Below are 13,476 nucleotides of genomic sequence, written 5' to 3' on the forward strand. Positions count from 1 at the left end.
ATCTTTCTATGACACTATGGGACACCCACAAGGCTGTCCTGATGGGTCATCTGACCTCCCTGGCTGCTAGATCAAAGAGAGAAAAAGTAGCCTCTAAACTACGTGCTAAGGTATCTGCCCACAAGCTTTTAGCTATCAAAGACCTGGGAGGAACCTTGATATATATTACTGCCAAAAGATTAGATCACAATTTACAAATTATAATTGAGAGCTTTATAACATCCCACAACCCCAAACTATCACAGCACAGGAGTCCAAAAAACATCTAATTGATACATTTCTGTAACTTGGTGCTACCATCTCTGATTCACTATGATCAGGTGGGCTACATCCTGAGTAGGCAATCCAGAGATAATGCAAGGAGGGCCATTGAACTAATCCACATTTTAAATACAAGAAAGACTCCAGCAATAATCCTCTTCCTTGATGATGAGAAAGCCTTTGACATGGCAATTTATCATCCAGACCCTTCAACATTTCTGCCTGTCTGGAGAATTTCTCACGAGAATCAAGGCTCTTTACACTTGCTCTAACACTAGGATTATGGTTAATGGTAGCCCTTTGGATCATGTCCTTATTAAAATTGTACCAGACAGGGCTGCCCACAACCCCTTCTAATACTAGCTTTAGTAATTGAACCTTTAGAGCCTCTCCATATATATGGGGTGGGGAGGTTGGGAGTGATGCTCCTGAACGTTTCCTCCTGTGAGTATCAGAGCTTTGTGATTTCTTCAACTTTAATATACAGAAAAAGAGGATAAAATACTTGGGGGTCTGTATTATACATTGCTACGAACCTCTGTATTATGAAAACTTCCCAGCGCTCTTCTCTAGAATTAAAATTGGCCTCCACTCTTGGAGATCCTTAATAATCTGATGACTGGCAGGATCATTTTGATTAAACTGAAAATCCCCTTTACTTTTTTTCAAACTCTACTTTTCAAGGTCCCAAAAACATGCCTCTCTCTACTTAAAAAAACAAAGATCCGAGGTGACAGTGGCTTCCCAGATGTTAAGATTTATTATTGAGCAATACATCTCACAGCCTCCTTTGCTGCTCCCTCTACTCTACTTTGGCCTAACATTTCACATTTGGGTATTCATTAAGATACAAAGTTCGAATGTTATTAAATTATGTCCTACCATTCATTTTTCAGCCATGATTTGGGACATCTATAAAACTCGAGTCACGTTACAATTAACTTATCTCCCCATACCTTCACTGTGGGACATCCCCGATTTTCACTTGGGCCCCTCATGTCACTGTTCCAAGCCCAGGAGAGCTGTAGGCATATGATTCACCTATTAACTTACTGGCAGAGGTTTCTGGCTGATCATCAAAAGCCTAAATATCAAGCATCCTGAACTTTCTCACAAGCTTCTTTAATTATATGCAGCTGAGACACTTCTTGGGTTCGCTTCCATCAGATGAGATACTTAGAAACCTCACTGACTCTGAAGGGCTTTGCAACAACTTACCATTATGGAGAGGGATAATTTCCTTACATTATGTAACACTATTGAACAAGATTGTGGGGCCTCAGGGCAGGCATGAGCAGGAGTAGCATCCAGCTCCACATTATCAAAGTATATTACCGGTGGTACTGAATCCCAGACACACTTGATGTTTTATTGTGGCACTTCATCCTGTAGAAGAGAATGTGGTCAGAGAGGCACATACATATTTGGTGGACCTGCCCCAAAATTTTAACTTATTGGAATAAAGTTTGGAATCTGCTCTCCTCACTCCTGTCGTGCCATGTTATTAAAGATCCCTGGACCTTCCTCCTTTGCTACCTACTACATGATGCAGATAGACACTCTGTCAAATTAGCTTCCCATTTCCGGGCAGCCGGCAAATGTCTCATTGCTAAGTCCTGGAAACAATGTAAATCCTCCCTAACACAACACATACACACACTCAAACACACACACGCACATACACAAACACGCATACACACACACACACACACACACACACGTTTGTGCTCTTAAATCCTAAATTTTTTATAGTACTCATGGAAAAAATTAATTACTACCTGCATGACAAATAAAATACCTTTACTTAAGTTGGGTCCCTGGGGCTTTTCTTCCAAAGTCACTCAGCCCACCCTCAAATCCTAATTGTATATAGTGTATATAAGGCTTTTGCTCTTGTCTCCTTTTAGATCTGATACTTAGCTAGTTTTCCTTAACTTAGTTTGATATAGGGTCTGGGCCATATATGCTTATTCTCCATGTTTCTCACCATCTAACTATACTTGGGCACCAATATGGCAGTCCCGTCCCCTGTCCCAAATGCGCACTTTTTTTATTGTAAAATTTTGGAATCTGTTCAATTACTTATATTTGTAGTTTTCGGTATTTACACTATGTATCTGAATCCTGTTAAATAAAAAGTGAAAAAAACAAACAAATATTTTATTGTCACAATTTATAAAAAAAACTATTGCCAGTGCAGCTCTGTGATACTTATCTGCCCCAGTAACACAGATGCACACACACACAAAGGGGGGACAGTGGCACACATATGGGAAAATAGATACACATACAATATTGGAGACACACAGGCAAAGCAATGAGGCAGTCAGAAACAGGGGCAATATAGACACTCCTGGAGGTGGGCTAAGGGTTGAGTAATGCAAAAGTTAAACAATGAGGAAAGCAGGGGGGGAACTAAACACCCAGTAGAGAAGGAGAAGGGATCAGAGGGTGCACACATGTGCTGTGCACACGAGGAGGCTGCACCCCATTAGTAAACAGTGGCTTCATGCTGCTTGTGCACAGGAATGGGGTCCCTCCCACTGTTACCACAAGTGCTCTACTACTAAGCAGAAAAAAAGCAGGCGACCACCAGTCAATTCACCCCTGTTGGCACCCCACGACTCTTCCCTTGGCCATGCCCATGGCTTTTGCTCCACTAGCTCTGCCATTGCTATGTCACTGCTTCTTGTATGATAGGTGTCAACTCTTTAGTATAAAGGTATAAATATCTAGTTTAGTTATGGGTACTGATTGTATAAAAATGTACTCATTTTAATGCAGACTACACTGATGGTGGGCCCTACTGGTGTAATTAGGTAATAACAGGTTGAAATGATGGGCACTACAAGTCTAGTGGTAGGCACATAAAATGAGGAATAGTGGATAATGATGGATATTTTTTGCTTTATTAATGGTTTTATTAATGGTGGGGCAGTACAGGTTATAATTGGTGGATAATATGGAGGACTGAAATACCGGTGATTAACCAGGCTTGCATACTCCTCACCTAAAGTAGACACTTTTTTCCTTAAAGCTAGTTGTGCTTACCAGTACTAAGCTGCCCCAGGACATATGCATGATTTAGAGATGTTTATCCAGGAATACAATATACCAGACATATGAAATAAAAGGAATAAAAAAGGATACAAGTTCATCATGTTTGCATAGCATCTCCTTCATGGCTATAAGATGCTCTATTGTCAATTATGCCTAGCAGCCGTTTTTCTGTTTCTGTTTTGCACTGAGCATCAAGTTCGCTTAGTAGTTCATTTCCATGGCACTTGGCAACATTATTGACCTATTTATTGCATTGTGTAAGATTTTTACATAATGATCCAGTGTGTTTCACATTATAATCTATGTGCATATTAGGAGAAGATTGGTATCAAGCAGCAGGATACTGTATGGTTAGTTAACAGTCTGCCAAATTAAAGTTTGTCCTTTCTTTCACTTTAAGGCTGCTTTACCTTTCACTAATCAACCACTTGTTTTAAATTGTCTAGCTTGCTTTTGATTAACCTTTAACATTAACACATTATTTAACACGATGCCAAAGTAACTCAAGCATGTCTATACTTCACTGCAACTGATTTGAATGTCTAATGTAACTATTCCAGCAAGCAGAATTTGATTTATGGTGTCTCTCAGCCTTAAGCCAATTTTCCAACCAGGATACCTATTTCTTAAGCCTAACTTACTATCAGATACCCAATTACTCATGTTTATTTCCAGTGTCACAACTGAATACAGGCATAGAGACACTAAGCTCAAGACTATATATATGTATATATACATATATATATGTATATATACATATATATATATATATATATATATATATATATATATACACACATATATATATATATATATATATATATATATATATATATATATATATATATAGATAGATAGATATATACATATATATATATATATATATATATATATATATATATGTATATAGATAGTATATGTATATAGATATATATGTGTGTGTGTATATATATATATATATATATATATATATATATACAATGCATAGGATAAAAAGTCTTATCATAAGTCTTAGTAATGTATTCTTTAGTACTCCTTGATATTTCATAATATTTAATATCATTTTACATTATGCTTCTGAAGAGTATTAATTTCGGAATTCCTCTGTAACAAACATGTCATTCCTGCTACACATAATTTCATGATTTGTGTAGTACGCATGAGTACTGAGTATACTGACTTCCTCTTTATTCTCTTTGCACTAGCCTTTAATCGTTCTCTCAGTAGAATAAAAGTAACTGTTGAACATAAATTATCAATTGTTTACCCCTGTTCAATCTCCTACTTCACTAGGTCACAGCCTCTTTGACTTGGGACATTTGACTTACCTACAAAATTACAAAGAAAGAAACATGTTTCTTGTTAGTTTTTATAGTTTTTATAGTTCAGTGATTGCAGCTAGAGTTCAGACATATGAAATACATGACTAGTGTGAATGCTTGTGTAAACATCTGTGAAATAGGTCCATATATGTGTGACTGTCTGCAAAAAATATAATATATTTGGAGATACCATGTGCCTAGATTTTACCAAAGTATATAGATGTACAGTCATGGCCAAAGGTTTTAACACAAGGATGACACAAGTATTGGTTTTCACAAAGTTTGCTGCTTCAGTGTTTTTAGACCTTTTTGGCAGATGTTGCTATGGTATACTGAATGAAAAAAACAAGCATTTCATAAGCATCAAAGGCTTTTATTGACAATTACATTAAGTTTATGCAAAGAGTCAATATTTGCAGTGTTGATCCTTCTTTTTGAAGACCTCTGCAATTCGCAGTGGCCTGTTGTCAATCAACTTCTGGGTCACATACTGACTGATGGCTGCCCATTCTTGCCTAGACAATGCTTGGAGCTTGTCAGAATTTGTGGATTTTTGGTTGTCCACCCACCTCTTGAGGACTGACCACAAGTTCTCAAAGGGATTAAGGTCTGGGGAGTTTCCTGACCATGAACCCAAAATTTTAATGTTTTGATCCCCAAGCTACTTAGTTATCACTTGTGCCTTATGGTAAGGTGCTCCATCATGCTGGAAAAGGCATTGTTCATCACCAAACTGTTCTTGGATGGTTGGGAGAAGTTTCTCTTTGTTGGATGTTTTGGTACCCTTCTTTATTCATGGCTGTGTTCTTAGGCAAATTTGTTAGTGAGCCCACTCTCTTGGCTGAGAAGCAGTTCCACACATGAATGGTCTCAGGATGCTTTACTGTTGGCCTGGCACAGGAATGAAGGTAGCGTTCACCTTTCCTTCTCCGGACAAGCATTTTTCCAGATGCCCGAAACAATCTGAAAGGGGTTTCATCAGAGGAAATTACTTTACCCCAATCTTCAGAAGTCCAATCCCTGTACCTTTTGCAGAATAACAGTCTGTCCCTGATGTTTTTCCTTGAGATAATTGGCTTCTTTGCGGGCCTTCATGACACCAGGCCATCCTCCAAAATTCTTTGCCTCACTGTGTTTACAGATGCACTCACACCTGCCTGCTGCCACTCCTGAGCAAGCTTTGCCTGGTGGCGCCTCGATGCCGCAGCTGAATCAACTTTAGGAGACAGTCCTGGCACTTGCTGGACGTTCTTGGGCTCTGAAGCCTTCTCCACAACTATTGTTTCACGGCAATAGGGTTTCTAGGATCTGTCTCAGGACCTTTGGGACTAGCTGTGGCAGGAATATAGTGGAAACTGGGTGGCCGGATGTCTTGCTGAAAGAGGTTACTGTATATCCGATGTTAGTAGGAGGAATGTTGGACTGGACTCCGTACTGAAATAAACGACTGGAATGTGGACCAGATGGACTGGAACCTAGAAGTGGAAACAGGGATGACCTGAAGTCACGATCAGAGACTCAGTACCTCCAAGAACTCAGAAACTCAGACGAATATAGTACCCCAACTGTGACTGAAAGACTCAGAACTCAGGCAGTGAATATACAGGGGTGGCAACCTCGTTAACAGAAGAAGCCTGTAACTGGCCCTGGACAACTCAAAACTCAGAACCTGGTGTAGACCTGGAACAGAAAGTCAGGAAGTCAGGACCCCGAGACACAGAGATGGCTCCAGAACATGGATGACTCATAACAACAACCTACTATGCCAGATAGCCAGAAGGGGAGACAGGAAGAGGAGGATCCACACAGCAGGAAACAGCTGGAATCTGTACACGAGCAGATAGGATGAAGTTGAATCCACATGAGGAATTTATAGCCAAAGTCTTTATTTCAGCAGGCAGAATGAAGCTGAATTTACACAACGGGTTAATGGTTAAAGTCTGTATCACAGCAAGCAGAGTGAAGCTGAGTTCACACAATGGTAAATGGTTGGAGTCTGTACCACAGCAAATAGAATGCATCTGAACTGACTCGAAAGGTAAATGGTTGAAGTCCATATCACAGCAAACAAATTGAATCTAAACTCGCTCAGAAGGTAAATGGTTGAAGTCCATATTACAGCAAACAGGATGAAACAGCAACAGTGATGAACTGGAACCAGGAACTAGGAAGTGTTGCACTGGCAATTAGCTGTGAATAGGTGGAGACTCTTATAGTCTGTAGAGGAAGCCAATTGGTGGATGGGATCAGCTAAGATTTAGCAGAATGTTTAGCAAATGTCTCACCCAAGATGGCAGCCTCCACTATAGCAGACAGAAGTCACGATTTATCCCAGAATTTAGAATGCTGCATTCTGACAGGAGAGAATTGCACGGTGATATGATACCGCCGAGTGGTGTAAACAGGACTAAGACCCCATTTCATAACATATTGAACCTTTCTACTTGAAGTTGTTAATGGTCCGATAAAGGGTTGATTTATGTGCAATCTTACTAGCAGCAATATCCTTGCATGTGAAGCCCTTTTTGTGCAAAGCAATGATGACTGCACGTGTTTTCTTGCAGCTAACCATAGTTAACAGAGGAAGAACAATGATTACAAGAACCACCCTCCTTTTCAAGCTTCCAGTCTGTTATTCTAACTCAATCAGCCTGTGACAGTGATCTACAGCCTTGTCCTCATCAACACTCTCCCCTGTGTTAACGAGAGAATCACCTAATGTCAGCTAGTCCTTTTGTGGTAGGGCTGAAATGCAGTGGAAATGTTGTTTTTGGGATAAAGTTCATTGTCGTGGCAAAGAGGGACTTTGAAATTAATGGAATTCATTTGATCACTCTTCATGACATTCTGGAGTATATGCAAATTGTCATAAAAAAAACTGAGTTAGTAGACTTTGTGAAAACTAATATTTGTGTCATTCTCTAAACTTTTGGCCATGACTGTAGTTAAGATGTTAGAGAATGTGGATGAACACAAAGTTGCACCAGGCATGGTTGAAGTTGCAAAGTAAGGAGTAAGTACTACAAAGTAAACAATAAATGAGGTTAAACTGAGCAGTATTTTGGAAGAAAACCATAAGTGCTATGAAGTTGAAGGGATGGTACTAAAGTGGTAAGAAATTGGACTTTAATGTCACATTTAATCTTTTGCATAGTGTTCCTCTTCAGATTTTTCTGCCTAATCACACACCTAGGTGTACTTCTAGTACGCATCTATTGAGAGTGGCAAGCAGATATGCACATTGATGTCCCCAAGGCAGACCATTTTGGCATATGGTTGAATAACACGAGTGGATTGTGCATATAGCGCACTTTGTAAATGACCTCCAGTGACATAACAATATATATAATACTTCTTGAACCCTAGAGTTCATTTACAAAGCACACCCAATGCGCATGGCAAAATGCCATGGTTATGCCCCCATGCACATTAATGGTATGCCTTACCCACTTCAGGGTGCATGTATCCTCTCCTCCTTTGGAAGTCTCCACAAAGTTAATAGGGCCCCAAGATGTGTAAAGTTTTTTGAAATGCACTGTGCAAAACTGTAAACTTCATATGAAAGTTTAGCCTCCTACCATTTTAGCTCACCAGGTTCAATTAAATAAACAATTTTGTGCTCTGCTTAGCTTCACATGTGGTATTATTGTTCAGAAGAGTGTGGGAATACCGGGATTGTCTTTAAAACAACTGGCAATTTTGTGTCTGTAAAGTGGATTTTTACATTACTTGAAATGCACCTGGAAATAAACTTCTAAAGAGTTGACAGTGTTCCACTGGTCTGTAACATCATAGCCCAGCATTGCACTCCCAGCCCATCACACCAATATAGAGGAGGGTCACCAGCAGTCTCACAGGTAAAGCTACGCACTAATCTTAGGTGCCACAGACCATGCCTTCATCAACAGCAGATAAGATTAGTGGGACAATATAACAGACGTAAGTAAATTTGTATTAACAATGTCCTCCAAGTCAACAATCCTGAGTCCTGGCTTGAATCAGTTATCCCATGCAAGGTGTTTCTACTGGACCCATGCTGAAACTGATCTAATATCAACTGCAATTGTAGATACTAATCAATCCATGATGAAAATTGGGAAGACCTATTGGAGTCTGTTAATTTGATTATTCTTAAATATATTTCCTAGCTAAAAATAAAAAAATAGCATTAAACATTGCTCGGGTATCTGATTTAGATCTCTAAATAGATAATTCTAGACATTTCATCTATCACCTTTAGAAAAAGTTTGACACATCCTGCCCTAGCACTGTGACACTCAAATCTGTCCTTATATACTAGATGGGGATCTCTGAGCTAAGGCTTTATTTGGTCTTAGAACTGTTAGGTAATTCAAGGCAAGGTAGAGGCAGTAGAGTAGTTCAAACAACTGTGAAATTATTTTGAAAATATGAATCCAGAGTAATCTAACAAATGCAAATGAACCAAATCTTGCTATTCAATGAGCACATAAAAAAGTCAGTAGTAATGGCAGTCACAAATAGCTGTAGCAATTAAAGATTTTCAGGTACTGGCAGTCTGTAGTACTTCAAACAGTATAATAACAGTTCTGATAGTAGACAACATTACTCACATATGCAATATTGGATATTGAGGATATCCAATATTCCTGATCACATGAAGGCAGCAAAAGTTTAAGTACAACTCAGATAAGTTCAGAGCTCCTCAATGCAGGTACAGCAGGCAGGGGGGTGTAGAACGATTATTTCCTAGCCAGCAGGCAATTGTTTCATGTAAATTCTATCACTGACAAAGAATGCATAGAACAGGAGGGAATTTTAAACTTCAAAGGTCCAATCAGGTCAGGAGAGAAACACACCCTAAATTAATGAGACAGGTGTCCAAAGACCAATGCCCACCACACCTGGAGAGGTAAGGAAAACATACACAGTCAGTCATTCATGCTCACCAGAGTTAGAGAGGCAGTCCCAATATCATAACAGTACCCCACCTTGAGGAGGAGTCAAGGGATCCCTAACAAGGTTTTCCTGGAAATATTTGGTGGAATTCACTCTTTAATCTATCAGTTTGAAGATTTCAAGAAGGAACCCATGATCTTTTTTACTTGAACTGAAGGTGGTATGAAAGATTTCTGAGGATACAGGAGAACCTGAAAATGAATGAGCCTTGGTATGAAAGCTATAGTTAGAGTAGAATGGTAAAATATTTGTGGCAGAATGAGGTGAATTATTATAGGATAACTCTGCACATGTTAGATGTTCTGACTAATCATCTTGGAGTTGTGAACTGTAACATCTCAGAAATGTTTCAGGGTCTGATTCACCCTCATGGGTTCAAACTCATGACCCCAGTGATGTGAGGCCAAAGTGCTAACCACTAAGGCAACAGTCTGGTAATAAATTTCCAAACATTTTTAAGATAACACTAAGAGGTGGGCAACGCACAAATTAGTATAATTTTTCCATATTACAAGGCCTTACCCAAATGTTTCCCTAATCTGCCATTAGTTATATTATATAAATATTGATCATGAAGCACAAAATGTTAATATAGTACTTATTTTGAAAATTAAAAGAGTGAAAGATTAAAAGATCCAAGATTTATTACAGGCCATCTGAAAGTGTTGTGTGTCTCTAAATAGTCATTTTGTAAATTAAAGACACTCTCTGTGGCTAAATGCATGTTTCTCAATGTCAGCTCACATTATTATATGGCTTTATGTAGGTAACTGTGAAACAGGGAGAACATTTAAAAAGAAACTAATGTGTTATACTTATTCAAACAAGCCGTCAGAGCTGTCTCCAACAAGAGGCCACGGAGGAGGAGCAGGACCTGGCCAGGGTTGAGGCTGAGGAGGGGGAAGTGGAGGAGCCGGCCAGGGTTGAGGCGGAGGGGGAGCAGGAAGTGGCCCTGGAGGAGGGGGTGGCGATGGGTGAATGTAAGTATTGAAAAAAAACCTTTGCATAATTGTATTCCTTTAGAGGCACATTGTAGTTGAGCAAAAATCATGATTAACCACATGCAATTTTCCCAATAGCTAGTTATCCATTCTACAGTTTTCAACCATGATGGCCATAAGAATAATTTTACCAATAGCTAGTTATCCATTCTACAGTTTTCAACCATGATGGCGATAAGAATAATTTATGATGATTCCAGTAAACCAACACACAAATGTGAATATATAAATACATCTGCCACCCTCTGCCTTTCCAACAACGTAAACTTATGTAACACTTCATACTTCTGCTGATCCCGTCAAATGAGGTAAACAAAGTACACCCTTTTGAAGTAATATATGTTTGAACAATGAGCTAAGCATGTTTTTTTTCTTTTTTTTCAACAGCTCAACAAGACACCCAGTCTGGGGTTGAAAACCCTGAAGGGAAACAAGATATTTTACATGATATCTTAAAATATAGACGCAAATTTTAAAAATATTCTAACTTATCAAAAAAAAGTGCTCCTATTGCAACAAAATTATTAGTTTTAAAAAAGTTTTATAATGTTGTATTTTCAAATATTAATGCTAACAAAATTGCTATAACAAAAAAAAAATGTTGTGTGTGTCATTTGTAATTTAATTACAAGAAATGTGTCGAGGTTATTTGAGCCATTAATAAAAGGACCTTTAGAACATACCTTAATATTTAATTTACATTGGTCTTTTTGCACTACATCATAATTTCTTTTGTCATTTATTTATTCTGAGGCGCTGTACAGAGAACACAGTCCCTGGCCCAATAGAACTTACAGTCTAACAATCCCCAAACACACACGCCAATTTCATATCAGCAAATGCAACTACTAGTATGCATTTTGATTGATGAAGTCAAATGGAGTTCAGAGAGGAAAAAACAAAAAACATGGTGAAAAACATACAGGGCAAGATTCGTTAAGAAAAGTTAGTCAATAAAAGGAATAACTTGGTCAAAGCATGTTTGGTTGCAGGTATATTGGTATAAATTTATAATTGGGGCAAGGCATGTCTTAGACCAACTTTCAATGTGTCAGTTTGGTACCTGAAAAAAGAGCCATTAGTTAACTTTGGTGCCAAAAAAACAAATTTTTGCCATTACTTAGCTTAATGGCACACAAAGTCCATGCAAATAAGTCCATGTTTGGTAAACGTACACATGACCCCAGAGCTGTGAGACAGAAGTGCTCACCAGTAACCCACTGTGCTGCTGAAGTGTTCTCTGCATTGATTTGTAGAGAAGCTGAGTACACAACATACGCCACGTATCACTGGCACTGACTGGCTGATTGTGGATTACCCTCTCCTGCTGCTTTTGCTTTATAGAATTGTGTTGTGGCAATATGATATTTGACTGTTTGCATTTCTTACTTGTAAGCTTTAAAGAACCAAAAATATTAAGATTCATATTGCACACATACGTAGCATTGCAATAGATGCTGTGGTGTTTCTTGCTAATTAGAATTTTATTTCTTACACTGCAAGCACCCCCATTTTTGCTCAGTACATATTACCTCTCACAAGGGTGATCATGCATACATTTAATATAGCAATACACTACTCATACAAAAGAGACAATAATGTATCAGTTGTGAGCTAGCTTCTTTGAGCTATAAATAAAAAAAAAAAAAGATTTTTAAAAACAGCGCCCACCCTCCAGTTGCTGCCACAATAGATACCACAAAATCCTAATTGCATTCAGTAAAAGAAACAGAGTACATATACCAGGCGCACACCAAGGTTAAATGAAGAATTTGTATAAAAGTTCATAGAGCATTCAAGTGCTTCTATAGAAAGTCTTTGATAAATTCCAGATATGGTATTTTCATTTGCATAACTCCATTTATAGCCATACGACATACATAAAAGGATAAGATAGAAAAAAACACATGTGTAGTAATTCCAAACACTTATATGACTGTTGAAATATACCATCACCTTAAGGATATAAATCCATATATTAAAGTGAGATGGATAAATTCAGTAGAGTACTACACAATGTGTTATATGAATATGCAGTTTTTGGGGCCAAACGCCCCTCAGCTGTACTCACTTAAATAGAGCTTAAGAGTGTATCTTTAACTGGATCGTCCATAGAAATCATAGATGTCATAAATTCTTCTTACAATTGCCATGTAAACAAGTAGAGAGAAGAAGAAATGTCGATATCTGGTGTAATAACTTCTATAAAATTTATAAAATGCACAGTGTGGAAGTTCTTAGTGTTTACCATAATACCATAGCAAAACTAATAAAGACACGGACACCAGATTAACGTTGGAATAAAATATTAATTATTAAATGGCTAGTATTAAACTAAAGGGGCTGAAAGGTGGACGAGAGCAGGGCAGCCAGCAAACACAAAACCATTAACGGTGGAAAGGTCAGACCATTGTACCACCAACCCAGGATCATACCTTATCTATTGGCCAGTGCGAAATATATGTCCAACGGCAAGACTACACCCCCCTTATAACCGCCAGCAAAATATTCAACATACTGGCCCAGAGTCCCATTCACTGAACACACGTGATGACAACACAATCCAAAAGGGGGAGTAGTGACCTATGACGATATAACCCAAGCACCATATGCAAACTTACCGACTGCACTGCTCTCCCACCTGGAAGAAACCATATATAAACAAACCTAAAAATTGCCGGGTGGGCAGGAGGAATCCGGAAGCAGAGAGGGGGAAATGGTGAAGAACTTCACCTATATAAAACTAAACCACCCCCCTCCTCTGCCTTTTTGGTTAACATATAGAAGCAGCCCATAGGCTAAACAGCCTATGGACTTTCTCCTTGTTAAACAGCAGGGGCAACTTGATGAATGAATCCTCTTTACCAACATGCTTCGATCCGATCACTTGGGTC

The sequence above is a fragment of the Mixophyes fleayi genome, chromosome 3, assembly GCF_038048845.1.
Source record: "Mixophyes fleayi isolate aMixFle1 chromosome 3, aMixFle1.hap1, whole genome shotgun sequence".
Lineage (NCBI taxonomy): Eukaryota > Metazoa > Chordata > Amphibia > Anura > Limnodynastidae > Mixophyes > Mixophyes fleayi.